Below are 27,183 nucleotides of genomic sequence, written 5' to 3' on the forward strand. Positions count from 1 at the left end.
CTCTGAACAGCGTGTTTCCGACAAAATTGAGCGTGTTCAGATAGACGTCTCCCTCCTTCGCCAAGATCTCCAAAAGATCCGTGAACGAGTGAGTGAGACAGAACATCGCATCTCAGACTTGGAGGATACTACCTCTCCGCTTAAAAGCAGGGTGGACGACCTATCCACGCAATTGTCATCAGCACATGCTAAATTGTCAGATATAGAAGGCAGGCTTCGGCGGAATAATGTTCGCCTGGTCGGGCTGCCTGAGAGGGCGGAGGGAACGTCACCGGAGAAATTCTTTGAGGACTGGCTGATTAAGGTATTCACACGTGAAGTCTTCAGCCCGCAATTCGCAGTAGAAAGGGCACATCGTCTTCCATCACGTCCTCCTCCACCTGGCGCTCCTGCTCGGACATTTATTGCCCGTCTTCTTCATTTTAAAGATAGGGACACTATACTCCGTCTGGCTCGACTCCAAGGCCCATTACTATTTGACAACCACACGATCTCAGTCTTTCCGGACTTTGCCCTCGAGGTTCAGAAGTCTCGTGCCCAGTTTTCTCTTGTCAAGCGTAAACTCCGGGACCGGAATATCCAGTACTCAATGTTGTTTCCAGCTCGTCTGAGGGTTATATTCAACGATACCACGCATTTCTTCTCCAGTCCGAAAGATGTGGAGGCTTGGCTGGAGCGGAGACCTCCGGCTCCCGAATGAACTTGTATTGGCTCAGGCGATGTTGATTAGTGTTCACTTAAATGTCTTTACTTTTAGGGCAAATATGTGATAATTATCTGTGTGCTGTGTTTTTTTTTTTTTTTCCTCTCTATTCAGCATCAGGCTGCTACTCTCGCTCTGTTCGATGTGCGGGAGCTCCTTGCTGTAGATAGCTTAGGGATTTAGTCCCATAGTTTTCTAATTGGTTCAGTTCGATCCAATTTAGTTTAGTTTCAGTTTTCGTTAGGGAACAGGTATGCCACTAGGTTGTTTGCTGGCTATACAGGGTGGGTGTGGGATGGGATGTTTAATTGTTGTTGTTTTTTTTTTTTACAACTGGTCATTCTGTCAAGCTGCTGTGGTATTGCTTGTTTTTTCAGGTGTCACATTTGAGGAGTGTTCGGCCTCGGCTCCCCGATGCTGGTCGGGTTTTCTATGTAAGAGGGTGTTGTATTGTGATCTGGTTTGCTATGCTTCATATTTCTCACACACTTTTTTTATGCTTTTTGTTTTTCTCCTTGTACCCATGCCATGTGGTCCACGATATGGGTTCTGGCGCTGAAGCTACGGAGAGAGATGTGATTAGGTTGGTGGGCTGGAATGTCCGAGGTTTAAACGACAAAATTAAGCGCTCACTTGTTTTAAAACAGCTTCAAAAATATCAAGCTGACGTAATATGTCTATCTGAAACTCACTTATGGGGAAGCAAGGTTATGGCCCTTAAGAGACCCTGGGTGGGATGGGCTTATCATTCAACTTTTTCATCCAGCGCCAGAGGGGTCTCGGTTTTGATTAAGAAGTCGGTACATTTTCACTTGGAGGATAGTAGGGTGGACCCTCATGGTCGCTATGTTTTTTTACGGGCTGTTGTACATCACACACTGTATCATATTTTGGCTATATACATCCCCCCTCCTTATAACAGTGAAGTCCTGCGTAAGGCAGCTGACTTTGTTGCTCAATCCCCCGACACACCAGTTATTAGTATGGGTGACTTCAACAATGTCATGGACCTGTCTATAGACCGCTGGAGGGAATCCCGAGACTCTATGTCTCTCCCCTCTGCACCAACCCCCTTTGCGAAGCTTGTCACTGAACTTGGCTGGATGGACATCTGGAGGCTGCGAAATCCGACCATGGCTCATTATTCTTGTCAGTCCGCTGCTCACCACACACTGTCTCGGATAGATTTATGCCTTATTTCCCCGAGTTTGTCGCCCAGCATATCCGACCTAGTATATTTGTCCAGAGGTATATCAGATCACTCTCCAATCTTATTAAAATTATCCACGACACACGATAGGGGCAATAGTCCGTGGAAATTGCATCCATTTTGGTTGAATTTAATGGGAGTAGGGTCTGACCTTATTTCGGAATGGAATGACTTCCTTGGTCACAACCCCCCTGATTCCTGCCCTGTTGTCCGACATGACGCTTTCAAAGCATATATCAGAGGCACCCTTATTAAAAGGATTGCTGGCATTAAGTTGTTTAATAGGAGAGAGGAGGCGAGGCTTGAACAGGCCTGCCGTCATTTGGAGTCTGTATATATAGAGTCACACTCCCAATCGGATCGTGCAGCATGGCTTGATGCACAGAGAGAATGGGCCACCTGTCTCTTTGATAAGTCCAAACGCAGGCTGCTGTTTTCCACTCACGGGCAGTATTTTCAGGCGGAGCTGGGGGGCAGTTACCTGGCCTTTTTAGCCAGGGACGAGTCCCACTCCCGTACTGTTCAATGCATCGTTGGTGGGGATGGCAGTCTCTGTTACTCGGGAAAGGATATAGCTGGGGTTTTTCAAAAATTTTATTCCGAGTTGTATTCTTCTGGGGTCTCCCACTCCGATGACAGGATACAGTCCTACCTCTCGCAGGTGGGCCTGCCTAGTTTGTCACGGGAGGCGCTTGAAATACTCGAGGCTCCTTTCACCCTGGAGGAGGTTGGGCGCGCTGTGTTGTCACTCCCCTCATCTAAGGCACCCGGTGGGGATGGTCTCCCAGTGGAGATATATAAAAAATTTAACTCCCTCTTCTGTCCATATTTACTAGATTTATTTAATACTCTGTCTGAGGCTGGTGAACTTCCACCATCCATGTCTGAGGCCACTATTATAGTATTGCCCAAGCCAGGGAAGAATCCCATGTTTCCCGAATCTTACCGCCCCATCTCATTGCTATCCTCTGACGTTAAAATCCTGGCTAAGATGCTTGCCATTCGTCTAAACTCTGTTATTGGTTCTGTTATTCATCTGGACCAAACGGGATTCATGCCGGGGAGGTCCACTATGCAGAACCTACGTAAATTATTTTACCATTTGCAGGGGGTTGGCTTGCTGGGTTCGGAGGCGGTGGTGGTGTCTCTCGACGCCGCTAAGGCCTTCGACTCGGTCGAATGGTCCTACCTGTGGCAGGTACTTCGCGGGTTTGGCTTTGGCCCCACGTTCATCAAATGGGTTCAGCTGTTGTATTCCTCTCCAGTGGCTCGTGTCTCTGTTAATGGATACACTTCAGCCTCGTTCTCTCTGGCCAGGGGCACGCGCCAAGGCTGTCCGCTGTCCCCAGCCCTGTTTGCGTTGGCCATAGAGCCGTTGGCTTGTATGATACGGGATAATCATAATATTCACGGACTTGTGGCCGGCTCTGCAATAGATAAGGTGGCTCTATACGCCGACGATATGTTACTGTTTCTGAAAGACTCTGATGTCTCTCTCCAGTCTATGCTCCACACAGTTAATGAATTTGGGGAATACTCTGGTTTGCGTATAAACTGGGACAAATCATCTATTTTTCCCATTTCAGGTCAGATTCCGGAGACAGTGTGTGTGACGCATTCCTTACAATGGACCTTGAAATTTAAATACTTGGGTGTTTGGATCACTGGGCCAGCATCAGAATACGTCAGGTGGAACCTTGATCCTATCACAGCTTTTTTTAAACAAAAAATTCATGCATGGAAAGCGCTACCGCTGACGGTACTGGGGCGCATTAACCTCTTCAAGATGTCTATCCAGCCTAAGTACCTGTACGTTTTGCAACACTCCCCCATTTATATACCTAAAAAAATATTTGCCAGTCTTGATAGCTTAATCTCTTCCTTTATCTGGGGTCATAAACCAGCGAGGATAGCCATAAAAACACTTTGTAAATCTAAATCCGCTGGAGGGGCGGGCTTGCCCAACCTTAGGTTGTACTATCTAGCTGCCCAGTTAGCTCACCTCTCTGAGTGGGTCATGGGAACGGGTGGTCCGACCCTACAGGGATACTTGACTGAGTGGGTGGGTCCCCTCTTCACTCCCCTCCTTTTCTTGCTTTCTGGCTCGTCTGTTTCAGGTCTTCCTCCTGTTTTGCGACAAGCTCTTTTAGTCTGGAGACAGGTGCACAGTCTCTATGACTGGTCGGATTTGGAAGTAGACTCACCTTTATGGTTCAATAGCTCCTATGTGGAACTCCAAAAGCTGTCCACAGATAATGTATGGGTAAAGAGTGGGGTGGTATCCCTGGGACAATTGTATGTAGATGGCCACCTTAAATCGTTCACGCAACTACAGGCTGATTTTGGGCTCTCGAGAACAACTTTATTCCGATATTTCCAATTGAGGCATGCAATACAGACCCAATTTAAAACTGCCCCTTCCATTTCACCTTCACCGGTTAAACTTATGTTACAACGTTTGCCCTCTACGGGCAAAGTCTCATCACTATACGCATCATTAAATAATAGAGTCCTACCTGCATCTTTAGATCCGCTTAAACTAAGTTGGGAGAATGATGTGGGCCCTTTATCGGAAGAGCAATGGTTACAAATTTTGAGCTCCGCCAGGTCAACCACTCCTTGTGTCAGATATCAACAGGTGCATTTTTTTATCCTACATAGGGTTTACCGTACCCCTCAGTTCCTCCAACGAGCTGGCTTGAGGCCTGATGCTCTATGCCCTAAATGCCGGATGGCAGATACTGGGTTTTGGCATCTGTTATGGGAATGTCCGACAGTCTACAGCTTTTGGACTCGGATGTGGTCTAATATATTGACTACTGACCCATCTCTTCCTCAACTTAAGCCCAGGACCTGTCTTTTTGGCTTGGACTTAGAGGAAACCCACTCTCTACTCACATATCAGTATGTCCTATGCCTATCCACGCTTGCCAAAGTTGTTATTGCACGATCTTGGTTTGCGGTGGCCTCTCCCAAGTTGTTGGAATGGAGGGCTCTGGTGGCCTTAGTCATAAAACATGAAAAACATATGTATTTATCCCGTAACTTACTGTCTAAATTTCATTGCAAGTGGGATAGGTGGACTCGGGTATACTCAGATGGAGAACTGATGGAGTCCATTGGCATGCAGAGTGTATAGTTTTTTTTTTGTTTTGTTTTTTGGCCGAGGCCGACGCCTTCTGAAACCTCCCGACACACTCCTATCCCTTAGGGTAATATTTTTTTTTTATACACGTTCCTGCATTTTTATATGTGACCTCTCTCTTGCTCATATCTAATACTGAATTGATGGTGCTATTGTTGGGATGATCCTACCAGGCATTATGATACTTTTTTCTCCTCTCTCACGAATGCTGTAAACTGATATTTGGACGTGTAATCTCGTATAATAACGAGTTGACCAGTATATTGTACTGTTTTGTACGTTGATTGTTCTTTGTATGTTTCTTTTTCTTTTTTTCTTTCACTTCTGTACTTAAATATAATCTTAATAAAAAAAAAACTACATGATTAAAAAAAAAAAATGAATTATAATCAATTCCTCCGCGGAGACATTGACCAGCAGCAATTGCCTCCACAAAGTACACAGGGAGCTGAGATGGTGGATTCCAGTGGGGACGAATTGATAATCTGTGAGGAGGGGGATGTACACGGTGATATATCGGAGGGTGATGATGAGGTGGACATCTTGCCTCTGTAGAGCCAGTTTGTGCAAGGAGAGATTAATTGCTTCTTTTTTGGGGGGGGGTCCAAACCAACCCGTCATATCAGTCACAGTCGTGTGGCAGACCCTGTCACTGAAATGATGGGTTGGTTAAAGTGTGCATGTCCTGTTTTGTTTATACAACATAAGGGTGGGTGGGAGGGCCCAAGGACAATTCCATCTTGCACCTCTTTTTTCTTTTCTTTTTCTTTGCATCATGTGCTGATTGGGGAGGGTTTTTTGGAAGGGACATCCTGCGTGACACTGCAGTGCCACTCCTAAATGGGCCCGGTGTTTGTGTAGGCCACTAGGGTCGCTAATCTTACTCACACAGTCAGCTACCTCATTGCGCCTCTTTTTTTCTTTGCGTCATGTGCTGTTTGGGGAGGGTTTTTTGGAAGGGACATCCTGCGTGACACTGCAGTGCCACTCCTAGATGGGCCCGGTGTTTGTGTCGGCCACTAGGGTCGCTAATCTTACTCACACAGCTACCTCATTGCACCTCTTTTTTTCTTTGCGTCATGTGCTGTTTGGGGAGGGTTTTTTGGAAGGGACATCCTGCGTGACACTGCAGTGCCACTCCTAGATGGGCCCGGTGTTTGTGTCGGCCACTAGGGTCGCTAATCTTACTCACACAGCTACCTCATTGCGCCTCTTTTTTTCTTTGCATCATGTGCTGTTTGGGGAGGGTTTTTTGGAAGGGCCATCCTGCGTGACACTGCAGTGCCACTCCTAGATGGGCCCGGTGTTTGTGTCGGCCACTAGGGTCGCTAATCTTACTCACACAGCTACCTCATTGCGCCTCTTTTTTTCTTTGCGTCATGTGCTGTTTGGGGAGGGTTTTTTGGAAGGGACATCCTGCGTGACACTGCAGTGCCACTCCTAGATGGGCCCGGTGTTTGTGTCGGCCACTAGGGTCGCTTATCTTACTCACACAGCGACCTCGGTGCAAATTTTAGGACTAAAAATAATATTGTGAGGTGTGAGGTATTCAGAATAGACTGAAAATGAGTGTAAATTATGGTTTTTGAGGTTAATAATACTTTGGGATCAAAATGACCCCCAAATTCTATGATTTAAGCTGTTTTTTAGTGTTTTTTGAAAAAAACACCCGAATCCAAAACACACCCGAATCCGACAAAAAAAATTCGGTGAGGTTTTGCCAAAACGCGTTCGAACCCAAAACACGGCCGCGGAACCGAACCCAAAACCAAAACACAAAACCCGAAAAATTTCAGGCGCTCATCTCTAGTGAGAGTCTCTTTTTGGTAAGACCAGTTAGAAGACCATTGCAATAATCAATGCGGGAGATAATGAAAGTATGGATTAGAGTTAGACTGCAGTGTCTTGTGTAAGGTATGGTCGTATTTTGGATATGTTTTTTAGATGCATGTAACATGATTTTGAGACAGATTGAATGTGGGGAGCAAAGTGGGGTAGGATTGATTGTTGAGTTCTCAACAGTGATAGAGATATCAGGTTGGTAACTACTATTGGCCGGTGGAAATATAAGTAACTGTTTTGGAAATATTAAGTTTGAGGTGGCGAGATGATATCCAAGATGAAACAGCAGAAAGGCAGATGGTGACAAATCTGGGGAGGAGAGATAGATTTGAGTATCATCTGCGTACAGATGATACCGAAATCCAAAAGAGCTGATTAGTTTACCAAGAGATTAGGTATAGATTGAGAAAAGCAGAGAACCTAAGACCTTGTGGTACTCCAACTGAAAGAGGTAGCGAAGAGGAGGTGGATTCAGAGAAGCGAACACTGAAGGAGCGATTAGATACTGTAGGTAGGATAGGAACCAAGAAAGGAATGTGTCATTTAAATATGTATAAAATAAACATGAGGTTCTTAAGGTATAAATAATGCACAATTGTGAATGTCCATCTAAAATTACAAGGTGACCTAATGCAAATAGTAAGTACACAAGGAACACACAAGGAATTCATTGCTATATTAGGATGCATAACTCTCTCTACTGATGTGTCTACAGGTTAATATAAATGAAGTTGGTTGGTCCTAGCAGAGAAATACCACGTCACAAACTGCTGGACAGTGGCTCCATCTTACCGGTTCTGGACAGTTGCAGAACTTTCTTCTTCACACTGCATTTCTCTCTTGCTATAATTTGCCAGTGGTGGCAAAGTTGATACATGAGTGCATCCGTTTTGCATTTGCTTCATCTCTGCAAATTACTAATCCTGTACCTGAACCTGTGGTAACCTGAGTGCTGTAAGTCAATCCTAAATTAGCCCTTGAGGTGGGCTATTTAAACAGCTCCTGTGCACTTCCTCGTTGCTTGGACTTCATCTAACCTACCTGGTCAGCAGATCTCTGTCTCCTCGTTCCTTGTATCATTGTGTTCCAGTGCTCCTATGACTCCCTGTGGAATCCTTCTGTAAGTGCTTTGAACTCCTGTATTGTCATGTGTGCTTAAACGTCTGTACTGCTCCAGCAAACCTGCAATATCTCCAGTGCACAGTCTATCAGACTGCTCCTGTAGTCCAACAGTTTCACCTCTGTATGCTTGCAGTATCTCCAGTGCATTGTATTACACACTGCTCTAGCAGTTCTAAAAGAACTCCTGTGCATTACCTCTCAATACTTCAGCAATCCTGCAGTAACATATGTACATAAACCCTCACTTGCTCTTCAGTGCCTACTCTATACTAGTATACAGTACCGTTCTATCTCTCACTCTAGTTAGCATGCATATCTACAGTACTTCCCTTACTTATCTCATCCTGTGTTAGGCTGGGGGGCTAGATCCTGCAAACTTTCCTGACGTCCATCCTACCTTGTTGCAGTTCTTGGTAAACACCAGGTGACTCATTATACTCTGTGTCTCCAGACTAGTAGAACTAAACAGGATGGATTGGGAGAAGAGTCCACTATAAATCCTAGTGTTATGATGTACCTTAATTAATACATCTATGAATAAATGGATGAAGACCAAAGCCACCCATAAGTCTGTCCGATCCTAAAAATGTAACCTTAAAGTACTACCCTTATCATCCATTACGCTCTTTACGCATTTCTTGCCCCCCGTCTTGTTAGTTCCTTTATAAAACATTTCTATACAGTAGCTCAGGTAGATGCACCCATTAACCATTAGATTGTCTTCTTAGTTGCTTAAAACCCAACTTTCATGTCAGGCATGCCAGGAGTGGGAAAGGGTTTAAAGCAGTGGCGGCTGCAGCGCAATTCAAAATTTGAATAGGGGAGCCGCACCAAATGCCGATGCATCCCTGCTGGTGATGTTTGGCAGTGTTTTGCGTGGCAGTTGGTGTGGCACACCTATTTGAATTTTGGACTGCACTACAGCCAGGGCCGGCGCCACCACTAGGCAGCTTTAGGCAACTGCCTATGGGCGCCGGCACTTGGAGGGCGGCGCTGAGTGAAGCAACAAAATCAATGATGTCACAGACTCACAGGATCTGCACTGCGCTCACCGCGAGGGATGTATGGCGCCTGCTCACCCGGTGTCATGTTTTTTTGTGTGGAGGTCTGGAGGAGCTGAAGCTGCTACAGTGAAAGCTGTGTAATGCTGCAGGTTTCAACCACAGAGGATGGGAGTGGAGGGGAGGACATATCCTGGCCCCGCCTGCTCTGCCCAGGCTGGATCCCAATTCGCGGGTATTTAGGGGGCGGGGCCTAATGCCACAAAGTCCCGCCCCCATCATAGACCTGTTCCCCTCTGGTTGGTATCCTCCTTTACAGCTGTGACTGTGAGTCTCTATTTATATATGTGCTGCAGCCTGGCCTGCAGTGTGATTACACCGTGTGTCCCACTGACTTATACTATATACAGGATGTATATATCACCCAGTGCACTATATGTGTGCATTATATCTTATATACTGTACTGTCTATTATATACACAGCAGTGTGATTACGCTGTGTGTCCGCTGTGTTATATGCTGTGTGTATTATATATATAAGTAATATGAAGGGGTGCACTCTCCAGGCTCTCATTAGAATCCAAATCTTTTATTAAGACATAGGGGGTCATTCCGAGTTGTTCGCTCGTTATTTTTTTCTCGCAACGGAGCGATTAGTTGCTAATGCGCATGCGCAATGTCCGCAGTGCGACTGCGCCAAGTAAATTTGCTATGCAGTTAGGTATTTTACTCACGGCATTACGAGGTTTTTTCTTCGTTCTGGTGATCGGAGTGTGATTGACAGGAAGTGGGTGTTTCTGGGCGGAAACTGGCCGTTTTATGGGAGTGTGTGAAAAAACGCTACTGTTTCTGGGAAAAACGCGGGAGTGGCTGGAGAAACGGAGGAGTGTCTGGGCGAACGCTGGGTGTGTTTGTGACGTCAAACCAGGAACGACAAGCACTGAACTGATCGCAGATGCCGAGTAAGTCTGAAGCTACTCAGAAACTGCTAAGAAGTGTCTATTCGCAATTCTGCTAATCTTTCGTTCGCAATTTTGATAAGCTAAGATTCACTCCCAGTAGGCGGTGGCTTAGCGTGTGCAAAGCTGCTAAAAGCAGCTTGCGAGCTAACAACTCGGAATGACCCCCATAGATACAATCAGTATTGCTGACGTTTCGGTCCTCACTGTGATTTGGATTCTAATGAGAGCCTGGAGAGTGCACCCCTTCATATTACTTATGCACCTGGAATGAGGAGTTTATCTTCTGAACATGGGTGGTCATTCCGAGTTGTTCACTATTTTTTTCGTTCGCACAAGGTATGAGCAAAATTGCGAATATGTTGCAAAATTGCGAATATCCGCCCCCAACGTATTTTTGCCAATTCGTTCGCAGTATTACACAATGTGGGCATATGCCAAATTACATCGCAGCAATGCGAAGGCATCGCATTAACACAAACGTCAACGTAAAAATACTAAGTTTTAGTAGATTTACACATTGGGGGTAATTCCAAGTTGATCGCAGCAGGAAAATTTTTAGCAGTTGGGCAAAACCATGTGCACTGCAGGGGGGGCAGATATAACATGTGCAGAGAGAGATAGATTTGGGTGTGGTGAGTTCAATCTGCAATCTAAATTGCAGTGTAAAAATAAAGCAGCAAGTATTTACCCTGCACAGAAACAAAATAACCCACCCAAATCTAACTCTCTCTGCAAATGTTATATCTGCCCCCCCTGCAGTGCACATGGTTTTGCCCAACTGCTAAAAATTTTCCTGCTGCGATCAACTTGGAATTACCCCCATTCTTCTTAAAAGTGCACACTTTTGCAGAAAAACGCACAACAATGGGTTTTTTTTCTATTAAGTGAAATTACACCTTTCAGTTTAAAGTCCACAAGCCCTCCTCAATTACGAATCCAATTAGTGTAATGAATGATAATGTTCATGACCAATTAAGTCTTCAAAAAATACCTGAAGAACACTTTGTTGGCATAATTGGCCATCAACATTTAAATGTTTAAATTATAAATATAGATGTTTTAAATGTGCCTGTTTTTTTTGTTTTTGTTTTTTTGGTGTAGAGGTGTTGTTTGTGAATGAAGGTGTTTACATGTTTATTTAGACAATAACCTCCTAACTGTATTTTTGTTTTCTTTTTAAATCTTACGTTAGATGTGTGAAATGTTTAAGGTAATCAATTTCTGCTAGCCAATCTGCTGATCCTTTATTGCATTAATAAACACAACACCCGCTTAACTTGAAATATATTGTTTTTATTGTTTGTCAATATAATTTTTTTTTTTGAACTGAAAAATAATTTTTTTTAAAAAACAATCAAGCAAATTTTTGGAGCTGGTCAATACTCCTGAGTAAGCCATGCAGGTGTTGTCGCATGGTGTCCAGAATGCCCACAAAAGTTGTGGGATCTCCAACTGCAACATCTGAAATTAAGAGGCAACATAAACATTACTAACTTACTCACATTACCTATTATACAAGCAAGGCACAAATCACACTTTAATGCAGGCATGTCCAAACTGCGGCCCTCCAGCTGTTGTGAAACTACATATACCAGCATGCCTTGACACAGTTTTGGGGTCAGAGAATGCAAAAGCTGTGTCAGGGCATGCTGGGATGTGTAGTTTCTCCACAGCTGGAGGGCCGCAGTTTGGAGAGGCCTGCTTTAATGGCAAAGTGACTACATCATGGCTGTTTTAAGGATAAATCAGTAGCAGAACAACACACAAGCCTGCTTAGCAATGTTTGTTTTTAACTGTTATTTTATAATAAAGTGTACCACACCATGGGTTAAATTTACTAATATGGGAGTTCTATTTAAGATGGGACGTTGACCATAGCAACCAATCAAATTTAACATATTATCTTGTAGAAGGGGCCACAAAAATTACAAGTATAATCTTATTGGTTGCTATGGGCAACATCCCATCTTAAAGAGAACTACCATCTTAGTAAATGTAACACCATGTTGGCATTCATTCACATCTGGAGTGAAGCCGACTTATCTTTTTTGGGATTGGCCCTGCATCATCACACTGCATATCAACATCTTCAGAAGGACAACATATTGTAGCATACCCACACTCCCTGAAAGCCTGCCTTACTTACTACATATGGTCCAACATGTTTTTAAATTAAATGTTGTTTTTTTTTAGTTAAATTTCTCAACAAAAATCACTGTGTCCTTAGCCAGCCTAACATAGTGAAGCATGCGAATTCAATGTGCAAATATTGGAATACCCAACCACAAGTGTAAAAGTCCAACAACATACTACACTCCACTCACGTCTAACTGTTTAGCAGATAATGTTGCACATACAAACCCTGTTGTCCTGGGCAACCCTGTCGACATAATGAGTGTCGACCTAGAGTGGGCATCCTCAACATTGCAGACGTAGACACTGTACATCTAATGTTCCTCACACAAATGTAAATGCAACATCCATACCATGATGAAGAAGACAAACATTTTACCTTGGCAAAAGATTTTACCCAGTACAACACTGCATTTATTAGAATGTGTAGTTAAATTCGGTTACAAATTAAATGTCAATGAGTGTCAACTTACTGTCCTGTGCCACTTGATCACCTCCCAGATGTGCCTCCGGGGCCTCTGCTGCCCATTCTGAAGGTGGGGATGGCGGCTGGATGGGGGATGGTGGCTGGATGGGGGAAGGAGGCTGGATTGGGGAAGGAGGCTGGATGGGGGAAGGAGACTGGATGGTGGAAGGAGGCTGGAAGGGGGAGCTTGGTACAGAGGGTGGGTCAGATTGAGAGGGGGAGGGTGGCGGAGTGGTGGGTTGGGTCACAGAGGGGGAGGGGGCCAGAGAGGGGGAATGGGAAAGAGAGGGTGAGGTGGGCGGAGTGGTGCTTTGTCCTACAGAGGTGGAGGGGGACAGAGAGGGTTATTGGTAAAGAGAGGTGGAGGGGGGCTGAGAAGGGGACTGGGAAGGAGAGGGGAAATGGGTGACAGAAGGGGAGGGGGGCTGAGAAGGGGACTGGGAAGGAGAGGGGGAATGGGTGACAGAAGGGGAGGGGGGCTGAGAAGGGGACTGGGAAGGAGAGGGGGAATGGGTGACAGAAGGAGAGGTGGGCTGAGAAGGGGACTGGGAAGGAGAGGGGGAATGGGTGACAGAAGGGGAGGGGGGCTGAGAAGGGGACTGGGAAGGAGAGGGGGAATGGGTGTGAGAAGGGGAGGGGGACTCAGAAGGGGACTGGTCGGGGCTCCCAGCAGCAGCAGCTTGCCGTTGTGCTCGGCCTAGAATGACATATGTAATATTTTGTTTGTAGCATGTAAATTTTTAACAACAGCATTTTTCTATTACTCTGTTCTGTCCCATGTTAAAGACACAGGGGTAACATTAATAGGTTTTTCTTATTTTGAAACTGGTGAGGTTGCCCATAGCAACCAAACAGATTATATGTAACATTTATTAAGCTGCTTCTAGAATATAATAGATTGAATCTGATTGGTTGCTATTGGCAACATCTCCAGTTCTAAAAAAAAACCACCTTATTAAAATTACCACACTGAGCAAGTTATTGGGTTCAGTTGACAGCCTATGTAGCAACTCTGTACAACAACATGCACTTTTTCAGAAGCACCTTGCTACACAGTCAGTACCACACACACTGTCATGTTTATTCTACAAGTTTATTGTAAGTGTGCTAATTTACACACTCTCACTTAGTGAAAGTATGCAAAGTATTTGCTAAAAATCTGTTATGCACTGTAATATTTTACTTACTGCGCCTACGTAGGGTACGGATTTGTTGGCGGAGCTCCGCCAACAGGTCCGGCGTACGCCTGCGGAGGTTGCTCCAGAGCCTCTCCAACTGAATAACGGTCCTCCGGCTGCGGGTCCGCAATAAGTGCCGGACCTCCGCGTAGGCCTCGCGCTTCACCCTATTTGGGACAAAGGGCCCTGCGCGGCCTACGCGGCGGTCCATCACTGCCACTAGTACGCGCAGCTCGCGGCGTGTGAATGCTGCTGCGCGCATCATGGCAATGGCGTTTTCCATATATGGGCTTATATTTATAGTTTGTGGTTGCATGTGATTGGTTGGAAATGTATGGTGTCATCTGTAATCAACTTTATTGATATGTGTACATTGATGTGCAGGACAGTTTGTATAGTTCTCATGGGCGGAGATTCGCACATGCGGACACACACACACACACACACACACACACACACACACACACAAACAAACACACACACATATTATTAAAATATGACTTCACATCATAAACATATTAGTCTTCACACATATACAAAATAAATACTTTATAAACTATTAAAAACTATTGGATACAACAATCTTACACAACATACATGAAAAGGAGAATATTGCCATAAAAAAATGTACTGAAACAAAATAAAATACTCTCAAAACTCACTCAAATGTGCTCACTCAGAAATGTCCCCCGTGCTTTAGTAATTTTCCACATACACCCACACACAGGCTGCATGCAAGGCGTTCATATAGCCAGTGCAGCAATCACTGTACCAATTAGCATAATATACACCTGCTCGGAATTCTGCACCGGAAAACGCAAGCAGCTATAAATACCTGAACACTCGTGCATACACACATGCTACCAGCAACATGGCTACTCGTGAGCAGACGGCAGCAGAGATGGACGAGGTGCAGAAGCAGATGGCAGCACTAACACAGAGAAGATTAGCACTGCGGAGGCAGATGCTTGATTTTGCAAATGCAGACTCAGAAATACCAGGACCCAGTACTATACAAACTCCTTCTGCTACCCAGGAGTTAGGAGTGAATCCCCTGCCAGACATAGCTAGTGGGGAAACTGAGGGTGATTCTGGACTAGCAGCTCAAACACAAACTACACAAGCAGCTAGTGAAGAGGAAGATGGTGATGAAGGTCAGGATGATAGCTCACAGGCTACTTCCAGAAAAAAAAGAGACAGCCCGCATTCACTAAGAGGGAGTTACGGATTTTGGTCACACAGGCCATGCAAATAATACATCGAGGACCCAAAAACATGGGTGCTGCAACCAAAGACAGAATTTGGAGGGACATCACTAATTCTATTAATGAAGTCGGCTCAATAGTCCGTACCTCGCAGGAAGTTCGAAGACGGTAAGTGTATATTGCCAGTCCATTTTCTGTGCCAAGTATTATTAAAAAGTAACTTAGTGTTAGGCGCCGGGGTCCGCTTGTCCACGCGACCCGGCGCCTAGCAACTAGGGACGCCATGCACGTACAGCCTCCGGCTCCCTAGCAACGCTAGACGCCGGGCGCGCTGAAGCCGCACGGACCCTAGCAACGGGGACGCCACTGGCGGACCGCGTTCCCCGTTGCTGGGTTTTAGGATTTAATGCGTTCACCTGTTCTCTGGCCGTGCAGCAAGGCAGCTGCACGGCATTTAGTCCAATCAGCCTCTAAACAGCTGATTGGAGGACTCCCTGTTAAGTACACTCCCAGGGCTTCTCACAGACGCCGGTAATAGCTTCCTGCATGCTGCCTTTGTTTGCTGAGAGTCTGTTTCCAGTCCTGCTGTATCCGGTCATTCCAGTCCTCAGAAGTCCTGTGCTCGGGAGTTACCATCTCGTCCTTGGAGTCCTGACTGATCACCGTTTTATATCCAGTGGTGTTCGTGAGTTGCGGCTCTGCCGTGTGTTGCGGCTCAGCCGCTTTACCTTTTATATTTTGTGTTTGGAGCATTTGCGGAGGGTTCCGCTTCCACAAGTCCTCTCTGGTACTCGGCGGTGCCGGGTAGGAGAATTGGACAAGTGGATATTTTGGTTGTCCTTTTCCTTGGCGGTTTCTCCGCACATATTATAGTTTTGAGTTTGCTTAGCCCCTGGCCTGGTTGTTTAGTTAGAGGGCCTCTTGTTATCACCCTTTCTCGGGTTTCCCTTTGTCTCTCATTAAGACCGGGGGGCATCAAAGTTGGGCAGACATAATCCGCCCTTCAAACGCGGCTGCCAGGGGCTCAAGAAACCATAGTCTCGCAGGGGATTTCTGACAACACGGGTGAGACAACAGAGTTAGGGCGCCAGGGGCTATTTTCCTGTCCTGCTCCTTTCCCCAGCATTCCGTTCCAGTGCTCCGGTCCTTGCCATAAGATCTCCTCTGACCAGAGTGCTGGAATCATAACATTAATACCGGCCAAACCAAAACTTAAAATTAAACGGGGTTTAATTTTTTCTCATTCAGTTTTGTGAGAGTTTATCGGCCTCATGAATCCAACAGGTTTAGGGCCAAATCCTGGTCAGCTCTTAATCAGCCAGATTCAAGAACTTACTCAGATGGTTCAGGATCTTTCTCTTCGGGTGAAGTCGCAGGAAGATCTTTTGCGAGCTTCCCCAAGGGTAGTCCCTGAACCAAAGATGCATTTGCCTGACCGTTTTTCTGGTGATAGAAAAGAGTTTTTTAATTTTAAAGAAACTTTATTTTCGTTTTAAACCGACTTCCTCGGGTACTGAATCTCAGCGGGTCGGGATTATTATTTCTTTGCTCCAGGGGGATCCTCAGACCTGGGCATTTGGTTTAAGAGCAGAGGATCCGGCATTGTTGTCAGTTGACGCTTTTTTTGAGTCTTTAGGGCTCTTGTATGATGACCCTGATAGAGAGGCGTCCGCTGAAAGTCAGTTGCGCGCTCTCAGACAGGGTAGAAATCCTGCGGAGGTTTATTGTACGGAGTTTCGCTGTTGGTCGAACGACTGTGGCTGGAATGACCCAGCCCTGCGCAGTCAGTTTCGCCTCGGCTTATCAAAGTCTATAAAAGACAGTCTCCTTCAGTACCCCACTCCTGAGACTCTCGATAAACTCATGGAGCTTTCTATTAAGATTGATCGTCGTCTCAGAGAGCGGAGGGCTGAAAAAGGAGCACCTGTAAGGTCAACTCCGTGTGTATATTCCATTCCTGAAGACGTAGAGGAGCCCATGCAGATGGGTCTCTCCCGGCTGTCTCCTGAAGAAAGAGCCAGAAGGCAAAATTCTGGTCTTTGTCTGTACTGTGGGGGTAAGGGACATTTTGCTCGTAATTGTCCGAACAAGTCGGGAAACGCTTTGACCAGGTGAATTGTGAGGGGGTTCACCTAGGTCTGCAGCTTATCTCCTCGAATAACTCCCTTTTAGTCCCAGTTAAAGTTTCCTTTGGCAGCCTCAGTTCTTCGGTGTCGGCTTTTGTTGACAGTGGAGCTGCAGAAAACTTTATGGATTTAACTTGGGCTAAGGCCTTAGGCATTCCTCAGTTACCTTTGGGTAGGTGTGTCACCATGCATGGCTTAGATGGGAGTCCGCTGTCTAATGGGATTATTTCTCTCCGTACACCCCCTGTACTACTTACAGTAGGAGCTCTACATTCCGAGAAAATCGAGTTCTTTCTTACACATTGCCCAGCAGTTCCAGTTGTTCTGGGTCACCCTTGGCTGGCCTTTCATAATCCCACCATTGATTGGCGGTCGGGGGAGATTTCACAATGGGGTACTTTTTGTGATAAGGAATGTATCACGTTTCCAGTCAGAGTAGCAGCTATCATTCCAGAACCCATTCCGGTGGAATACCAGGAGTTTGCTGATGTTTTCTCCAAAGGCAATGCGGACATTCTGCCTCCCCATCGGCCTTATGATTGTGCTATTGAGTTAATTCCTGGTGCCGCATTGCCAAAGGGAAGATTATATGCATTATCCAGGCCAGAAACTGCGGCTATGAATGATTATGTAAAGGAGAGCCTTGAGAAAGGATTTATTAGACCATCAAAATCTCCTTTAAGTGCAGGCTTCTTCTTTGTGGAGAAAAAGGATGGCTCGCTTAGACCTTGCATTGATTTTAGAGCCCTGAATAAGATCTCAGTTAAAAACACCTATCCTTTGCCGTTGATTTCTGTACTCTTTGATCAGTTACGTTCTGCTGTGATTTTTTCTAAAATTGACCTTAGAGGAGCGTACAACCTCATCCGAATTAAATCTGGAGATGAGTGGAAAACGGCCTTCAGTACTCAGTCGGGGCACTACGAGTACCTGGTGATGCCGTTCGGCTTGTCTAATGCTCCAGCAGTTTTTCAAGACCTCATTAACGATGTGCTCCGTGACTTCCTAGGGAAATTCGTGGTTGTTTACTTAGACGACATCCTGATTTATTCTGAATCAATGGAACAACATGTTACCCAGGTGCGTCTGGTTCTTCAAAAGTTACGTGAGAATCATTTATATGCCAAGCTGGAGAAGTGTGACTTTCATGTCACGGAAGTATCTTTTTTAGGGTACATTATTTCCCCTCGGGGATTTTCCATGGAACCAAAGAAGCTCCAGGCCATCCTTAGTTGGGCGCAACCCACCAATTTAAAAGCAATTCAGTGCTTTTTAGGGTTTGCGAATTATTATAGGAGGTTCATTCATTCTTTGTCTGACCTGGTTGCTCCCATTGTAGCTCTGACAAAGAAAGGAGCAGATCCTACCAACTGGTCGCGTGAAGCTGAGTTGTCCTTCCGGGCCTTGAAACAAGCCTTTGTCTCGGCTCCAGTCCTCAGACATCCCAATCCGGAATTGCCCTTTGTTGTGGAGGTTGATGCCTCGGAGGTTGGAGTGGGGGCTATCCTTTCTCAAAAGGATCCGGAGTCTCTGGAGTTACATCCTTGTGCCTTTATGTCCAGGAAATTATCCTCCGCTGAATCCAACTATGACGTTGGTAATCGGGAGCTACTGGCGGTAAAGTGGGCTTTCGAGGAGTGGAGGCATTGGCTGGATGGAGTAAAACATACTATTTCAGTATTGACTGACCATAAAAACCTGCAATACATCGAATCGGCTAAACGGCTTAATGCCCGGCAGGCACGTTGGGCTTTATTTTTTACTCGTTTCAAATTTATAATCACTTTCAGGCCTGGTTCCAAGAATACTAAGGCTGATGCCCTGTCACGCAGCTTTCTTCCGGTTCACAATACCAGTCCTGTTACTCCCATACTTCCATCTTCGGTCATCTGGGCAGGCCTCACACAAGATTTATTTACCCAGTTAAAACAGCTTCAACACCAAGCTCCTGGAAATACTCCAGCTGGTCGTCTTTACGTCCCTGAGTTTTTGAGAGCTACTGTTTTAACGGAATTCCATGATAACAAAGTTTCCGGGCATCCGGGAATCTCTAAGACTTTGGAGTTAGTCTCTCGCTCAGTATGGTGGCCTGGTCTTTCTAAAGACGTTAAGGAGTTTGTTTATTCATGTCAGGTTTGTGCACAGCATAAGGTTCCCCGTTCCTTGCCTATCGGGCAACTTATGCCCTTAAATGTTCCTCTCAGGCCATGGTCCCATATTTCCATGGATTTTGTGGTTGACCTTCCCCTTTCAGCCGGATTCCGAGTCATATGGGTGGTAGTGGACCGTTTTAGCAAGATGGCTCATTTTATTGCTCTCCCCCGATTGCCTTCTGCCCAAGGGTTGGCAGTTTTGTTTCTCCGCCATGTTTTCAGACTTCATGGGTTGCCTACTGATATTGTTTCTGATCGGGGTCCACAATTCATCGCACAATTCTGGAAATGTTTTTGTGCCTCATTAAAGATGAAATTGTCGTTAACATCCGGTTACCACCCACAATCCAACGGGCAAACCGAGCGAGTTAACCAATCATTGAAATAGTATTTGCGCTTGTATTCTGCCAAACTCCAGAATGATTGGTCCGAGTTTCTTCCGTTGGCGGAGTTTGCTTACAATAATTCTTGTCATTCCTCCACTAAAGAGTCTCCATTCTTTTCAGTTTTTGGTTTTCACCCCAGAGCTAATTCTTTTTTTCATCATTCCTCAGTCTCCTCGCTAACCTTAACCACCCATCTCAGAGCCATTTGGAAAAAAGTGCACCTTGCTCTCAGAAAAGCGGCCTTTCGAGAGAAGAAATTTTCTGACAGGCTCTGACGTCCTTGCACTTTTAAGGTGGGAGATAGGGTATGGTTGTCGACTTGTAACATCAGGCTTCGACAATCCTCGGCAAGATTGGGACCCAAATTTATTGGGCCATTTCTTATTATTAAAAGAGTTAACCCAGTTGCCTTTCGGTTACGTTTACCAAGATCTCTCAGGATTGGAAATACGTTTCATTGTTCCCTGTTGAAACAATACGTTTCTTCCAGTAGATTTCCTCGGAGGATCTCTCAGGGTAGATCTCCGGTGGATGTACAGGGACAACAGGAGTTCTTGGTGGAGAAGGTTCTCGATTCCAAATTGTCCCGGGGCCGGCTTTATTTTCTGGTTCACTGGAGAGGCTATGGTCCGGAGGAAAGGTCTTGGGTCCTGGATAAGGATCTTCATGCCCCGAGGCTCAAGAGGGCATTTTTTTGGGAATTTCCTCGGAAACCTGGCTTTAGGGGTTCCTTGACCCCTCCGCAAGGGGGGGGTACTGTTAGGCGCCGGGGTCCGCTTGTCCACGCGACCCGGCGCCTAGCAACTAGGGACGCCGTGCACGTACAGCCGCCGGCTCCCTAGCAACGCTAGACGCCGGGCGCGCTGAAGCCGCACGGACCCTAGCAACGGGGACGCCACTGGCGGACCGCGTTCCCCGTTGCTGGGTTTTAGGATTTAATGCGTTCACCTGTTCTCTGGCCGTGCAGCAAGGCAGCTGCACGGCATTTAGTCCAATCAGCCTCTAAACAGCTGATTGGAGGACTCCCTGTTAAGTACACTCCCAGGGCTTCTCACAGACGCCGGTAATAGCTTCCTGCATGCTGCCTTTGTTTGCTGAGAGTCTGTTTCCAGTCCTGCTGTATCCGGTCATTCCAGTCCTCAGAAGTCCTGTACTCGGGAGTTATGATCTCGTCCTTGGAGTCCTGACTGATCACCGTTTTATATCCAGTGGTGTTCGTGAGTTGCGGCTCTGCCGTGTGTTGCGGCTCAGCCGCTTTACCTTTTATATTTTGTGTTTGGAGCATTTGCGGAGGGTTCCGCTTCCACAAGTCCTCTCTGGTACTCGGCGGTGCTAGGTAGGAGAATTGGACAAGTGGATATTTTGGTTGTCCTTTTCCTTGGCGGTTTCTCCGCACATATTATAGTTTTGAGTTTGCTTAGCCCCTGGCCTGGTTGTTTAGTTAGAGGGCCTCTTGTTATCACCCTGTCTCGGGTTTCCCTTTGTCTCTCATTAAGACCGGGGGGCATCGAAGTTGGGCAGACATAATCCGCCCTTCAAACGCGGCTGCCAGGGGCTCAAGAAACCATAGTCTCGCAGGGGATTTCTGACAACACGGGTGAGACAACAGAGTTAGGGCGCCAGGGGCTATTTTCCTGTCCTGCTCCCTTCCCCAGCATTCCGTTCCAGTGCTCCGGTCCTTGCCATAAGATCTCCTCTGACCAGAGTGCTGGAATCATAACACTTAGATGTGATGTTGCCTATAGCAACCAACTGCATAGCATGTGTACTATATATTAAAGCAGGTTTCCAAAATTTAACACTACCTTGCCCCTGTTTTTCACCACATATGTAGTTGGGCCGACTTCAAATCCCGCCTGAAGGGCAAGAGGTCTGCGGAGTAAAATGCCTCGAGGGCAACAGGGGGAGGACCAGCTGCCACTGTGGAATACACAGATCTGGAGGAGATAGCGATGGACTGTGTGAGCTACGAGGAGGGGGTTGGGGTGTCTTATATGGACACGGACCTGCCTGAAATACTCCATGCACATGACTTGCCAGGTAAGTTTACACACATTTTTATTTTTAATATTTTTAAATTTAAACAAAAATCTCATATTGTTTTTATCTACTCTTTTTCCACTCATTCTTCTATTTGCTTTGCACATAACACAGCACAGGGGGGTGAGCAGGTAGAGTCACAGGAGGGTTATGTGGCTGAGGCTGAGGTGGAGGGACCTAGTGTGTCTGGCAGTGTGGGACCACAAATCCCAGCCATCCAGATTCCAACTGGCCCCCCCACCCAACCCTCTGCTATCCCGGAAATCCTGACTGAAATAGCCAGGTATGGTGAGAGCCTGAATGCTTTTCAGTACAGGATGCTCCGGGAGGTAAGCCAGATACCTGTCCGGCTCACTGAGCACAGAACCAGTGTTGAGCAAGGTGTAGCTCAACTCTGCCAAGGTCTGGCAGAGATCAGGCAGGGACAAGATCAACTCGCCTCCTCCTTCCATGAACTTGCCAATTCCATTCGGCAAGGGCTCCAGGACATCGCTGTCTCCCTTGCCCACAGTGGCAGAGAGCCAGCCACATCGGCTCCCTACCCTCCCCCTGCCCAGGTAGAACATCCCACTGGGCAGGGCCCTCGAAGGTCGCTCCGCAGACCAAGCCAAGAAGAACATCATCAGGCGGGGGAAAAAAAGAGAAAGTGATGTCTCTTCAGATGGGCAGCACCCATGTTTTACATGTTGCCGTGATGTATTTTTTGATTTTGGCTTGTGTGGCCAGAATGTAGAACTCCCTCAAAGTGAAATGTTTTCTTTAAATTGTAGCCTGTGAGTTATTTGTGCCTACACCTGAGCCATCTTCCTCTTCCTAGCGTGCTGTGCTGTGTATGTTTGTGTTTGTGTGTTTGTTCCGGAATCTACCTCAGTTCCCCTAAAAGTTTAGTCTGGCTGGGGGTTCACTTACTTAATTGAAAAAAACAAATTCTGGCAGAATAAGGGGTTTCCATAGTACTGGGTTCTGCTATGTGCATTTGCCCAATGCCATCTGCTTGCTGCTATGTCCATCTCTGTATGTGATGCTCATTTGTAGCCATGTTGTGTTGATTTTGAACTTTATTTGAAGTAAAAAAAAATTACTTTACAATTGTTTGTGTGTTTTATTAAAGGTTATGCACTCATGAAAACTGTGCCCTGTAAACTTGAACATGGCATATTGACATTTGTGGAACAAGGGAACAATCAGAATATTAAGACAAACATTGCATAGTGTAATTTTAAATCTGTATGCCTTGCACAACACTTAAATTAACATATACAAAAACATTAACCAAAAAAAAAACTTGGGTTACTAGGGGCAACATGCCATAGTATTAGATATGGACACATATTTTTTTTTTTTTTTTAAATAAGTCACATTAAATATAGGCTGCATTATGGTGCTCATGTTATTTGGTATGTACAAAGGAATATGTCTATGTGGAGAATATTTAGCTGATGTAGTTTATTAGTTAGTTTAGTCACATTTGAGATTAAAAAACAAATAATTTAAACATGCATTTAACATCAGTTAATTTTTATTGGTTCAAAAAATACAGTGCATTATTTGTGAGTGTGTCAGATTTGTTTGGGCTAACAAAACAAATATGAAGTGGTCATATAATTGCTGCTTGTATTATTTTGTAAGAGCAGTGTTTTGCAAGTAAATGCTCAACAGGTGAATTCAGTTGCTAATTAATTGCTAATTAGAGCACACACACACTTGTAACAGTACTTCGCAAGTGCTGAGTAGCTGCAGACTCACTCTTCTGCTGCGTGAAGATAGCGAAAATTTGTTATGTACTTTTAACATAGGATACGCATTTTTGCCAAAAACACGCCTACTGCTGGATGCATACTCCCACACTAGCCGCCCACTTTCACGCCCATGTCGTAGGATTGTGAAGCCGTGCCTCTGCCACGCCTCCGTCACTCCCCATTTTCGTTTGTGTATTACGAGCAGTATTCTTTGTAGTAATTCTGCACAAGTGTCGTATCGCTATGCTTGCGCATGCGTATTTCCGCTTTTGCGCATGTGCAGTTTGTGGTTTTCCAGCCGTTTGCGATGCGATGATCCGCTGCGAACAACTCGGAATGAGGGCCATGGTAAGAAGCACCCCAGCACATTGTTGGATTTACTGTGTGTGTGTGTGGACATTTCTCGGATAGATATTATATGTTTTGCACTGTTTTCACACTTTGTATTTGGCTCACCTTGAAAAAGGGGCTTGCGTGCCCCGAAACGTTGGAGTTACCAGCCATGAATTAAAAGCACCAGCACTTTATTCACGCTGTGTCAGTCTCTGAGTGCCGCTGTTTGTTACACAGTTTGCTACCTGCATTAATTCCTCCAGATGGCACCTGAGCAACATATCCATCGCTAGGAGAGTGCCGATCCGACAATTACAAGTATATATATATATATATATATATATATATATATATCTATCTATCCCAGAAGTATCCTGCACTCTGGGACGTTGCTATCAGTTGCAGGAGTGCCGGGCACCCATAGGAGCATATATATATATATATATATCTTACCCAGCAAACTGTAAGTGTACATTATACTATATGTACTCTGCGTATTATGTGTGTATTATGTGGTGTATACATATCACTCACTGTACTATATGTGGTATATCTGTGCCATATACTGTGTATACTGTACTGTGCAATACCATTGGCGGAAGCCCATCTGGTTCTCTGCCATAGATGGCAAAAATATTCAACATCAAGGTCGATGGCCATCCCTACTGTGTTGTGCTGTACTCATGTAGTGTACTGTATCACCTGCTGGCTCTCCCTCTCTCTCTCTGTCTTTCCCTGACACTCTCCCTCTTGCTCCTCCTCTGCCTGTTTTCTCTAGCTCCCTAACATTGTCTCACTGCCCCCCCCCCCCCCACTGTCTCTCTCTTGCTCTCTTCCTGACACTGGGGGTCATTCCGAGTTGATCGCTCGCTAGCAGTTTTTAGCAGCCGTGCAAACGCTATGCCGCCGCCCTCTGGGCATTTTCTGAGTAGCTGCAGACCTACTCAGCGCTTGCGATCACTTCAGACTGTTCAGTTCCGGATTTGACGTCACAAACACTCCCTGCTTTTTCCCAGCCACGCCTGTGTTTTTCCTGGCACGCCTGCGTTTTTCCGAACACTCCCTGAAAACGGTCAGTTGCCACCCAGAAACGCCCACTACATGTCAGAAGTGCCAGTTTTTCACTTAATCGCTGCGCTGCGAACATTTTTATCTAGTGATCAACTCGGAATGACCCCTCTGTCTCCATGACACTCTATCTCACTCTGTGACACTGTCTCTCCCTCCCTGCCTGAAACTGTCACTCTCTCCCTGACACTGGCTCTCTCTCCCTCTCTCCCTGACACTGTCGCTCTCTCCCTGACTCCCTATGTCTGGGGCCCGTCTCTGCCTCCCCCTCATGGGGGGAGGTGGGGGGGGGGCGCTGAAGACTTGCCTAGGGTGCTGAGAAACCTTGCACCGGCCCTGACTACAGCCCAACCTCTGGAGCCACCACTCTTTTAAAGCATTATAGGCCTGGCCTGTGTGATGCCCTGGCCTGATAAAGAGCTACACCCCTAAGAATGTCACACATCTACAGAAGGGGCCTGATATTTAATAATGTGGTATGGGTCCATCCACATATTGGGTCATGCTCCCCTTCACTAAGGTCCAGGCCCAAAATTTCCCATGGCAACGCTAATCTTAAACTGACTCAATTTAAACCACCATGCTCAAACCTTCTATTACCACAACTTCAACATACTTGCCTCCACTGCCCATACCTTGTGTCTCACTAGTTCTATTTTCCACTTAGATTGTATGATCTTACAAGCAGATCCTTCTACTCCTTTTGTATCAGTTTATTTTAGTATACGTTTTTCTTTAAAAAATGTACGGAGCTCCATAAATTGTTGGCACTTTATAAACACTATTGACTCCTTATAAATGCTAAAAATAAATAAAATTAAATAAATTATAATAATAAAAATAACAAGACATTGGCAGATTTCTTTTATTTTTCATACTGAGTGATATCATTCTGCTATGGGACATGAGCGATTTCTTGAGAACGAGACATGTTCAATAGGTTATTCTTTATTTTGGCATAACAAACCTGGAAACCTTGCAGGGACTTCTTAGTACATGAACTCTGAGAAAATGCATACACATAGATTCCTGAACATTTTCTGTCATGGAAGTCATCAAGTTGCAATCAAATTTGTTACATCATTTAAAGTTGCAAAATCTGACCTTGTTGAGTACATCTGATTTACATTTTGCTCAAATCACATTAGAAACATCTAATAAGCCGAATCCTTATAAGTAGCTGTAGGCTGCTTTACTAATTTTTATAGCACATTGATTTGATATTAAAAACAAGATAAATACTATTAGCTGGTACACCTGTCTCAATATATGGCTTAACGTATGGTTTCCAAACCAGATCTTGGCTTGTGCGGTGCTTAGCTCACAGTATGCAGTAAGGGCAGCTCTGTAAAACCAAGTGGCTTGCATTATTTTCATATTTGATTTATTTTATTCACTTTCTTCTTTTTAGTCTACTTATTTTTATTTTATAGCGTACCTGAATGACTACAAAAATCTATAACTCAGTTTTACAGACACTTTCCCTTAAGCGTCCAGCCCAGCACCTATGATTAACTTACCACAGATTATTTGTTTAAGGTGTGTGTAATGTGTTTATAGAGCATGGCAGCTGACATAATGTATTTTTTGGCAAACTGACATATTTCCTCCCTCCCCTTCAGTAACCTTACAAAAAAAAATAAAAAATGAATAATTTATAGCATTGAAAAATCATTATATATATTTTTGTTTTCAACAAAAAAAAAAAACATTCTTTGTTTGCAAAATTATTAACTTAAAAGATGTTACAGCAAAAACTATAATTAGATTACTTTATAAAAGTAAATTATATTAAAAATATTAAATAAAAAAATAATAACTGTGGTATACTGTTATGAGAGAAACCAAACTGAACTTTTTTCTTTGATAACAACTTTAAACATCCCATATCTGATCCTTATTTCAATTCAATTAATATATTAAGGTGAACTAATCTAATACAGATACACTGCTCTTTGAAATGATTTATCCACAAAAATGCAATTTCCTGGGGTGAATATAGTGAGTACATGCCTGACTTCAATAGCTGATGTCTTTTTGGTGGAAATTATTTTTTGCAAGTATTTCTTATAACTATCCCTCAGTCTTTTCGAGGGAAGGATTTAGAATTACTCCCCCATATAAAGCCAATTAATCTACATGACATTTGGATTTCTAGCATTTACAGTACAGCCAATTTCATGTCACCGACAGCATCACCGGCTTCTCAGCAGGGACGTAGCCAGCTTTTGAAGTGAGGGGCAGTAGAGTTAGAAATATTGATTCTACAGGCCCAGGTATTTAAAAATACTAATACTAATATAAATACATGATTTGCATCCAACTGACATCAAAAATTACCCTTTACCTTACATTAATACCCCCCCCCCCC

The 27,183-nt window shown here is 45.0% G+C and overlaps 1 long non-coding RNA gene across 1 annotated transcript in view; it reads right to left on the reverse strand.

Moving 5' to 3' along the window:
* Positions 1–11,257: 11,257 nt before the first annotated feature.
* Positions 11,258–27,183, reverse strand: part of LOC134929349 (uncharacterized) — a 69,243-nt gene continuing 53,317 nt past the window's right edge. Inside the window, exons 2-3 of the long non-coding RNA XR_010178498.1 lie at positions 12,592–13,281; positions 11,258–11,446 (exon numbers count right to left, since the gene is read on the reverse strand). This is a non-coding gene — a long non-coding RNA (uncharacterized LOC134929349). The remainder of the gene's footprint in view (positions 11,447–12,591; positions 13,282–27,183) is intronic.

Source organism: Pseudophryne corroboree, chromosome 5, assembly GCF_028390025.1.
Source record: "Pseudophryne corroboree isolate aPseCor3 chromosome 5, aPseCor3.hap2, whole genome shotgun sequence".
NCBI lineage: Eukaryota > Metazoa > Chordata > Amphibia > Anura > Myobatrachidae > Pseudophryne > Pseudophryne corroboree.